Raw genomic sequence first — 10,972 nt, forward strand, 5'->3', positions numbered from 1 at the left:
AGTGGGACAGGCTGGCACTGCGGGCACCCACCAACCTGGGGGGGTGATGGTGTCGGGGGAGCTGGGTGGGCTGGAGAAAGGGAGGAAGCACCTCTTGAAACCAGCTCGGCCCTCTCCAGCCACAAAACCCTCCCCAGAGGCACCAGAGGGGACCCCCAGATCCTTGAAAAACTGCCCCAGACTCCCTCTGGCCTGCAAGACTCCCCCCCAAGACCCCATAAGGGCCGCCCAGGACCCCTTATGCACACCCCAGTGGCGTCCCAAATCTGGGTTCTTTACCTGCTGGGCAAGCCAGTAACACACTGTGTGGGAGCAGCCAGCCAAGCCGGTTTCAGAGCACCAGAGGTGAGAGGCAGGGAGCTGCCATCCCACTCAGCTCCATCCCCGCCGTGCCTTGGCTGTGCAGAGAGAACTTGGGGGGAGCTGCAAAACAGCTCAGCCCGGGCTTATCTCCAGATGGCACAGAACAACCAAAACCAAATGGCCCTTAACAAACAAAATGCCCCGAGTCCCATCCCACCACTCTTCCCGTGATGTTGAGCGCCGGACATCACAAATTGGCAACAGAGACTTCGCTATGGCACCACCAGAGGGAAAGATCCCAGACAGTGTAATCCACTCGGGCATAATCCTGCACCCTCACCGAGTCAGGAAATATAAACCGCAGGGTCTGGGGAGACAAATGGGGAATCCTCCAAGGATACAGCTGGCCCCTAGGAGATCCGCCCCCCCCATCCAGGACGCTGGAGGGGAGCATTTACAGCCGAGCACGGCCTTTCCTTTAACCTCTAGAAAAGCCGGCTTTTGCTAAAAAACAAATGTCCCCCTCCCGCCCCGGGCCCCTCTGGAATTAAATAAATAAATAAATAATTAAAATCCTTACAAAACTTAAAAATCGCCGTTAGTTTCGTTAGGGTTACATTAATTCTAAAAACTGACGAGCCGCTGCGCTGTGCGCCGCAGCCCAACCTCCCCCCCTCAATGCTGGGCGAGCTCCTTTGGCCATGCCTGGGATGAAAAACCGGTGGCTTTTAGGAAATAAAAAATAAATAAAAAAAAAGAATAATAAAACCTCTCTTTCTCTCTCTCTCTGCCTGTGTTAGTCCAACTAAAGGGAGAGCGTCGGGAGGCGAGGGAGGAGGAAGGGGGAGGCTGTGGGATGGAGAGAGCCCTCCCCGTACCCCTCGGCTGTGCATCCTCGCAGCGCTGCGGGGAATGGGGGTGGGGGGTTCTGTGGGGGGGTCTTTGGTTTGCACAGGGTGGCCGTGGTGGGGGCTCAGCCCCATCCTTACAGTGCTGGGGCGCACGGGGCTACCAGGCACAGGGTCCCTCCCCCAGTGAGGTGCTTTGGTGCGCTGAGGTGTTAGATGGGGTGGCACAGCCCCTGCCCGCCCCGGGAGGGGGGACACCACCTCTCCGGCGGCACTGGATGGGTGGGAGGGAGGGAGGGAGCAGAGCTGTGGGAGCCATGGAGAAAGGCGTGGGGGTGTCCCTCATCGTGGCAGCCCCCAGCAGCCCTACCCCGCCACCCGGCCACCCCAAGGGACATCCAAGCCCCATCTTAGTCCTCTCCCCGTTGGGTGACGCCCTTCCACCCACCCCGGAGGTGCGCTCCTCTCCTGCGGGGGGGGACGCCCAGCGCTCTCCTGGCTAGAGAAGCACCGGGGGGGGTGGTTAGGGGGCATCTGAGCTTCCCAGTTACACGGGCGTAATTAGTGCACCATTAATAACCATTAGTAACCACTTTGGCTCTGCTAACCAACTGCGGCGAGGCCCCCACCCCGCTTTAGCACAGGCTTCCTGATGCCAACACCTCCCCGAGCCACTGGGTAAAGCGATGCCTGGCAAAAAAACACCACCCCCAAAAAATACCCCACACCACACCCCCCACTCCCCATCCACCCCTTCTCTCCTCATCACAGCCATGGGGCAAACTGCCCCCCCGCCCCCCCCCCCCCCCCCAAATCTCAGCTTGGCCGTTGTTATATGTTGATCTCACAAAATTGACGTGAGACAGAGTCAATTAAAATTTGGAGTATTTATTAGCAAGCAGCAGCAAGCAAAACAGCGCTGGGCAGCCCGGGAGTCTCACTCCACCGACGGCGCGCACCCAATGCAGCGGCCTTCTCAAATATATATATGGTACTTTTTACATAATCATAAGATCTCTTAATACGGCTATACATATGCATAACCTATCCCCGCTTCGTATTAAAATTAGCTTTAAGAAGTCATTTTCATAAACTCCTCCTAACTGCGCTTGCGCAATGCTTTGTGGTGGTGGTCGCTGAGGGTCGTGAGGATGAAGGCTGCAAATTCTTCTTCATCACTTCAAGTAACCTTTCGTCCCCACGCAGACTCAGTTTTTCTTTTTTTGTCTCTGTCCAGACCGCAGGGTTGGTTTCAGCCGCCTTTCAAGGCCTTCTTTTATTTGTTATCAGGAGCTGTCCTTGGCAATGCCTCAAGACTTCTTCCTTCGTCCATTTTTTATCAGGCCTGTCTTTTAGGTTATGAATTACTACTAGTTAATTAGTACTATATCTTTGACTTAGTCCCCCCCCCCCTTTTTCTAAAGAGTTAGTAAATTCTATAAGGATTCTTCATCTAACATTTTCTCAAAGTATTTATCTAAGTGCTATAGGTATCTCTAAAACTCTGGCAGTACTAAACGAACACCTTTAAAATTACACAAATTAACATCTTAAACACTAGTATTGCCAGTGGTCTTGGGGTGAAGGTTTCTTTCCTTCAAGTCTTTTCACAATTTATTATACTTTGTCTACATAACTTGACCCTGCAGCTTAGTCTTGCCTGCACAATCATGCATATCTTGTTTACACAGTAAAATGTTGGCCATCTTGCCACCTCTTGTTAAGCAGTTGCCTTCTTGTGGAAATGTAAGTTTTTAGGTTTGGTGAACAAACGATACTGAGTTTATCACAGCTTTCACCACTTACTTTGCTTGGTTTTTTTAGGGGTTTTTTTCCTTTCTACCTTTCTTTTTTTTTAATTTGGGGTTGTTGGTTTTTTTCCCTTTTTTTTTTCTTTTCCCCCCTTTTTATCTCTTTTTCCCTTTTTTCTTCTTTCCCCTCGTTTTTTTCCTCCCCCCCTTTTTTTCTGTTATTTTTTTTTTTCTTTTTCTCTTTTTAAACATCTCTCAAGCTTTCTCCGAAGGAACAGCCCCTGGCTCTCCGCCAGCAGAAGGAGACTATGGAAGAGCTCTGGCACCCGTGGGATTGCTTTCCTTCTCCCGCCTCGCACTCAGTAGAGCGTGTTTTCCAACTCTTTTTTTTTTTTTATTAAGAAAAGAAACAAAAATAATGTGCCAGCTATCAGTTTTGTAAGGCACACAAAATCTCTAAAAGGGAAACAGAAGCGCAATGTGCTGAGGTAAACCCTGAGGTAGTTTTTGTGTGTGGTTGTGTGTGTGTCATCTGGGGTTGAGGGTTGTATGCGTTTTATTTTTGAAATTAAAAAAAAAATATATTATTTTGCTAGTGTGTTTTTTTTTTTCCCCCAGCCCTGGGCTGACAACCTCTTGGAAATCTGGCTTTCCACCCCTGCCCCTCTTTCCCCCTTCTCTCCTTACAACCGGGATCATTCCCCAAAGTGTTTACGGCCGAGCATGGCCTTTCCTTTAACCTCTAGAAAAGCCGGCTTGTGCTAAAAAATAAACATCCTCCTCCTGCCCCCACCCCCTCTGAAATGAAATAAATAAAGAATTAAAATCCTTAAAAAACTTAAAAATCGCCGTTAGTTTCTTTATTGTTACATTAATTCTAAAAACTGATGAGCCACTGCGCTGCGTGACGCAGCCCAACCTCCCCCCCTGAACACTGGGTGAGCTCCTCTGGCCATGCCTGGGATGAAAACCGGGTGGCTTTTAGGAAATAAAAAAATTTTTAAAAAAGAATAATAACAACTCTCTTTCTCTCTCTCTCTGCCTATGTTAGTCCAACTAAAGGGATAGTGTCGGGAGGTGATGGAGAGAGCCTTCCCCACACCCCTCGGTTGCGCATCCTCACAGTGCCACGTGGAATGGCGGGGGGAGGGGGGAGGTGTGTTTGGGGGGCTCTTTGGTTTGCTCCCCTGACCTGCTGGGGGTGGGGGAGGGGGGGCAAAGTCTGGCAGTGGGGTTACATTCATTGGGCAGTGCTGGGCGTCATTGTGGGAGCCTCCCTTGCTGTGCTGCGAGGCCGGCGCTCCCGGAGCGTGTTTCTGCTCCTGCTGCTTCACCTGCTGGAGCATTTCCCTCATCTTGTGCTGTGCAGTCTTGGGGAGGAGAGGGGAAAAGCAAGAGGTGGGGGTCAGGGCACTGTTTCTCCCCCTACCACCCACCCCCAAGCCCCCACCGAGCATCTCGCCACTCCCAACTTGTCACTCTGGACAAGCTGTAAGTAATTTCAAGGTTTTTTTTTTTGGTTTGTTTTTTTTTTGTTTGTTTGTTTTTTGGGTTTTGTTTTTTTTTTTTTTAAACTTGTGCTTCCTCCATCGCTCCTCAAGACCACCTGAATTTTTCTGGGGGGCCACCATCCCTCTCGAGTGGACAGGAGACAAGGTTATGGAAGATGCACCCAGGTGGGATGTGTGTGGCTTTGCCCGCACCGAGGAGTCCATTCACACCCTGGGTGCCGCTCTGCACAGCATTCAAAACACCCATTTTTAGCTCAATCGAGCCAATCTTCAATCTCAGCACTCCCACAGCCGGGGGGAGCTACTGAAACACCTTCAGTGCCTCTTGGGGGCACAGGGACCACCTGAAAGAAGAGCGGCAGGACGCTCGGGTGGTGCTGGGCTCAGCACACACTGCGCCTTTCCTCGGTGGACGGAAGCAGCCGGGGAATATTGGGTAAAGCCACGGCCAAACCGTACTTGACTGGCAAAGAAGTGCCCAATGATTTTAATGATGACCTCCTCGTTCTTGTCCAGGGTTTGGTCTCGTGGCACAAGGACTTCCACACTGGTTAAAATTTGCAGTTCATTCACCTGGAGCGAACCACAAGAGGGTTTTGTTGTGGAAGAGCCAAAATGCTCTGCTGCCGGTGTCACCACGGCACCAGGCACCCTGTGTGTCTCCCCCTTCCTTGGGACCAACAAGAACCACCACCAGGACATAGGGGCTGAGGGTCAAGACATCGCCGAAACCACTGTGCACCCGGGATTTGTCCCCCTGGGGTGGGCAGGGGTGACGGCTGATGCCCAACTCTGCGTCCCCGGGGCACCACCACCTACCATCTTGCCACCTTTGCCTATAACATGGCCGGTGGCGAAAGAAGGCACCTTGATGTGGGCTTCAAGCTTCACGTCTTTCGCGTTTTCCTCTTTCATCTTCCCAAAATATTCACCCCTGGGCCTGGGGAGGAGACGGACAGAAAGGAAAACCATCAGGCAGCACCCACTGTGCCTCTCCATCCCCAAAGCTGACGATGTCCCCATGTCCAGCAGCATCAAAACCACTGTACCCAGCAAAGAGCTCCCCTGGCGCTGAGGGAGGCCAAGGCAGGCTGGCAGCACAGTGGTGACCACAGGGATGCTCTCGACTTGTCCCTTACTGTCGCCCCCCCCATAGCCCCCACCCAGCGCACCATGAACTGAGCCTTGGGAAGCCCCGTGATGACCATCCGCTCGCTGGCCTCGGGACCTTCTGCCGGGGCGAGCTGGGGAGCGATGAGGGAGAGGGAGCATGAGCGCAGCCCCCACTTCAGCAAGACCTTCCCTTGGTGGGATGTACCCCCCCAGCACAGGGCAACCGCCCCATGCAGGAGCATCCCCTCCCACCTGAGCTGGGCTGATAACCAGGGTGCTGCAGGCCTGGCCTTCTACTAATGACAGGCTGGAGAGGTGGGCACATGCCAACCTCATGAAGTTCAAGGAGGCCAAGTGCAAGGTCCTACACATGGGTCGGGGCAATCCCCAGCAAAAATCCAGGCTGGGCGGAGAATGGATGGAGAGCAGCCCTGAGGAGAAGGACCTGGGGGTGCTGATTGATGAGAAGCTCAACATGAGATGGCAAGAGAAGCTGTGGCTGCCCCATTCCTGGAGGTGTTCAAGGCCAGGTTGGTCAGGGTTTGGAGCAACCTGGGCGGGTGGGAGGTGTCCCTGACCAGGGCAGCAGGGTGGACTGGATGGTCTTCAAGGTCTCTGTCAACCGAAACCATTCTATGATAATTTGGGGAGCAACACTGTAACCCGCAGACTCCCATTCCCTGCCCTCGGCAGTGGGGAGGGGAAACTGAGGCACAAAACACAGGACCAGCCCCGCGGCCTCTTCCTCACCTTGATGGAGGCACCCAAAAACCACACCAGCTGCTTGATGTGCTGCCCCTTCTTCCCGATGATGGCCCCCACCGCCTGCGTCCCAATGAACAGGTTCACAAACTCTTGCTCTGGCAGCTGAAGGGGCACAGAAGAGCAAGAGGGTCAGGGGACCGGCCGGACAAGGGACAAGGGAGGTGGCTGTCCCCATGCTACCATCCCATGGTAGTAGCTGCTCACCCTCCCAAGGTGCCCAAGCGAAGATCTCCTGGAAAGGGGTACCAGGCACTTACTGGGTGCTGATGGCAGAAGGCACCGGCCGGTGGGGGCTCCATACACACCCAAGAGGTACATCGAGGAGCCCTATGGTCGGAGAGAAAACGAGGGTCAGCGACGGCCTCAGCGTGAGACCCTTCCCGGCCACTCCCAGTCCCACGCAGAGCAGTGTGCCACCACCGTGAGCCCAGCAGGGACACGGGGACAACCCTTCAGGCCCTGAAACACCCCCTCACAGAGCGTGGGTGCACCCGAGGGTGCATTGGGGTGAGCTGCAGCCCCGACCCAGCGCGAGGGGGCTGGGAGGCAGACGGGGGCTCCCAGTTACCCCCACACCCTCTCCCCACTGCCATGTTTTCGTCTGTGTCCTGCATTTGTAGGGGAAAACCAGGACACAACTCTCTCCTGCTCTGCATTCCAGCAAGTGCAACCAGATGCTACCTGCAAACCACCATTGCTCACGTGGAGGACAAGACCCAGCTCCCCTGCCCAGGCTGGACGCCGCTCTCGCTCCCAGCTCTCCATTTAAACCACCCACGCCGAGGTTTTGTGCTCCTCCTCGCAGCGAGCCCATGCTCCCCGTGTCCACCCTCTGCTTCGGGCCACGGGCTGCTCCACGGCTCCTACACCAACGTGTCCCCTCCTGCCCAGACACTCCTCGACGCCGGGCTGGACACTGCACCTCCTCATTTCCCTCCCTTCACCAGGAGCCTCGTTCCTTCTCCTCCATCCTTCCCACGACTCTACAGCTCCACAGACGAAGCTACAGCCCAAGACACCAGCTCCTGCTCAGGACATTCGCTCCTCTTACACTTAAAAACCCCTCTGGAGAAGCCTCTCCGCCACGGGGCTGCAGCAACACCCGCACATGTCCACCCCCCGTTAACGACGGGCGAGCACCGCATTTCAAAGCCCCCTTAGGAGCAAGGCAGCGCCCCAAGAGCCAGCCAACCCCCCGCACACAGCTCAGCGCTCACCACACGCCCGCCGGCCCCCGCAGCAGCGGCTCGAGCGGGGCTGCCCGCGGCCGGCGGTCGGGCGCCGCTCCATCGCAGCCGCTCACCATGGTGGAACGCCGAACGCAGTCCGCGTCCTTCCAGTCGCGCCGCAGCCATGGCGCAGCCGGATGTGGCCACCGGAGCTCCGCGCCAGAGGGGCGCAAAGCGCCGTGCGAGCGCGGAGGAAAGGGCTCGGTAAACCCGGGATTGGCATTCCCTCACCCACCGCGGGCAGAGGAGGCAGGAGGGGGCGCGCGAGAGCCCGCGCCGCCGGCCGCTGTCGCTCGCCTCAGTCCTGCGGGACGCCGAAAGGCTTCTCCGCTCTCGGGGGGGCCCCTCCGCTCTCTGGGAGGCTTCTGGGGGGCCCCCTCCGGCCTCTGGGGGGGCCTCTCCCCGAGGGCAGACAGGCCTCTTCCCCGCCTCCGGGTACCCCCCGCCTCCCGGCGCCCAGCTGCCAGCCGGGGCCCGGCTCGGGGCTTCCGGAGAAGGGCCAGCGCCTCCCCAAGACAGAGGAGAGGGCGAGGCGGGACGGCGCCGGCCCGGCCCCACCGCAGGGCAGGGGCAGAAGCGGGCCGGGCGGCCCTTAACGGCCCCCTCAGGCAGAGCACAGACGCGGCGCGCCTGCGCGCACCCACCGCCCCGCCCCTCTCTCCCCCCTCAGCCGCCCCTGTACCGATGGCTGCGGGGGGCTCTCGGTGCCCTCCTCACCGCCCTCGGCCCCGCCGCCGCGCAAGAGGCCGTCCCCCAGGTCAGCGAGCCGCCCCGCCGCCTCAGGGCCGCCCCGGGGCATCGCCCCGGCGCCCACTCCCCCCGCCCCCCCCCCCGCCTGGGGCCTGCGGGACCCCCGGGGCTCCTTGGCGGGAGCCCGCCCGGCGCCTCGGCCGGGAGCGGCGTTAGTCGCTCTGTGGGCTCGGGTGCAGGGCGGGGTCTTGCTCTGGGGCTCCCCTGGCTCTGGCTGCCCTCCCCTGGGCTGGGCTCGGCCCCTCTGCCCGCCCAGAGCCCCCCCTCCGGGGCGGTGGGGCTCGTGGTGGGCCCCGGCAGCCCCGTGCCCCCCCCGCCCTCTCCCAGCCCGGCAGCCCCGTCCTTCCGGCCCTGTGCGGCGGCTGTGGCTCCTGCCGCTGTGGGCTCGCCCCGGGCCGCAGTCAGAGTCGTTCCCCTGTGATGCCGAGATGACTGTGGCTTCCAGATGTTCCCCCCAAATCCGTGGGCAAAGCCACCCCCTCGTTGGCTTTCCGTCTGCACAGCGGGGGCTTGAAAAGGGAAAAAGAGGGGGTGGAGACTTAGAGTGGTGAAGGAGCGGGGAGCAGCTTAGTACAACTTCCCAGGAGAGAATTCCTCTTTTCTCGCCCTCAAACTGATCCTAAACCTCCAAGTGGCTGGTAAAGTAAAAAAGGACAAAACGAGGCTCTCCCAGGTGCCGGGTGCTCTGGTAAAGCTGGAGAAAGCGGCATTTCTGTTCACAGGCAGTTGCCGTAAGTGCCGTCAGGTATTGAAACTGCGCTTCTCTCAGGACGTAGCCTTGAGCCTGGAGAGCAGCTCAGAAGGAGTTAGCTCCTGCGAACAATTGAGCAGGAGGATACAAAGATTTTGCCTTCTTTACTTTTGCCTTCTGAAGTATGAAATATGCTGAGTAAGACTGCATCTTTATGGGAGGGTATTTGCCTCTAATGCCTACCCCCCGATATTTTCTGCCTGACTTTAATAGCATAGTAATAGCCAATACTCTTGATGTTGTATGAAAGGTGCTGTTAGGGACTTCTTTGTGCTCCTGATACAGAGAGAAGATAGTCCAGAAGCAATGATATCAGCAGGGTTCGGGGGCATAACAGTTTAAAAGAAATTCCTTTGTGTAAGAATGACCAAAGAATTCTTCAAAGAATCCTTGCCGTCTGTCATGACATTTGGGAGGGCAAATAGAGGCAAAAACCCACCTCGGACCAACCTTTGTGCTCCATTCCCAAAGGAAAAAGTGATTGAAGTGGGTGTATGCATGAGTTGCTTTCCCACCTTTTATTTCCTGTCCTCCTTAGACTTTTCTTTGCAACTCAGTGTAGTGATTTAGGAAATGAGATGGCGTAGTAATCTCTGGTGTGCTGCTTTCCCCGAGGAAAGAGGAGAACTTTACATATGAACTTAAGTTTTTGGCGATGGGAACAAATGTAAAAAGTTAGGAAGCATTAACCGAATGAGAAAAAGAGGCCTAATGTGCTCCAGCGGGATAATTAGCTCTCTGAGAGCGGTCGTTGGCTGGGAGAGGTTGGGGGGTGTTGAGGAGGGGTGCAGTTAGGTGTGTGTGTGCCTGAGATGATCCCAGGGGCGCTTGGAGGGGGGGACCTACGGGATAGGAAAGGTAACTTTGGAAGTTTGGGCCCTGTGAAGGGAAGTCAGCCTCTTGGGAGCTTCCCTAGGGCTGCAAAACACTGTTGTGTGTGTTCTTTCCTCAGTGTTTGGATACCTGTGGACGATGGTGATGAGAGTCCGCCGAAAAAGAAAACATCAGGTATTGCACATTACAGAAGTATTGAATATGCCTGATTTTCCTGAGGTTTCGTGTCCCTTGGAAAAGTCTGGCTTTTGTGCTCTGGCATTGTTCCTGAAACTGTGGCTTTTCAAGCTGTTCTTTCCTTGTGGCTATCTATCCCTATAGCCAATGGCTTGAGGGTGTACGGTAGGGCTTAGCCCTCTGTATGACGTTATCTGCGGTGACTGTGGCAGGGCACAGTACTTTTACTGCCAGCAGGAGATAGCCCAGGTCTCTGGCGGTGAGCCCGCGTGTGTCAGCAGAAAGAGTATTTTAAATCAAAGCTGTGTGCTCCCTCCTGGCTGTATTCCCAATGTACCTCTGTTGGTTTTCATCATGTTCTTATATGGCCTGTCTTTGTTTTTTAGATTATGCCATCTCTGAGCGGAAGGAGAAAGCTGAAGAAGTTTCTGCTGTGGTGCAGTTGCCGACCAAGGCAACCAAACGCCCGGCGGCTTCTGTCAGCGAAGATGCTCCATTCCCAGAGTCTGCGGAAGAGGTTAGCGAGGGGTTTGATATATTATGATCTGTGCAAGGTGCAAGAGCAAGCGGCTCTCCCTAATGCATCTTGAGGTTGAGCCTGCTCTGAGCCTGTACAGCTGTAGGTGGTTCTTTTCCATTTCTAGCAGGCAGCTGTAATGTGGGCTGGGTTTGCCTTACTCAAGTCTGCGTCCTCTGCTCCGGCACTGGCAGCTGCGGAAGGAGCAAAATGTGTGTTGTCTTCCAGATACTTGACACTTGTTCAAGTTTATAGTTTTAGTGTGTTTGTAAACTGTTATTCTCTTTCTCGAGCTTGCGGTTAAGGCATCAAAATACACTACCTTACAAGAAAAACTGCATACTTCCTGTGGATAGACCTCTTTCTGCTCATTATCCACCAGTCCATGAGAGGATTCCTGTAGGACTTTGGCTCTGTAAAAAT

Source organism: Vanellus vanellus, assembly GCF_965231255.1.
Source record: "Vanellus vanellus genome assembly, contig: HAP1_SCAFFOLD_49, whole genome shotgun sequence".
NCBI lineage: Eukaryota > Metazoa > Chordata > Aves > Charadriiformes > Charadriidae > Vanellus > Vanellus vanellus.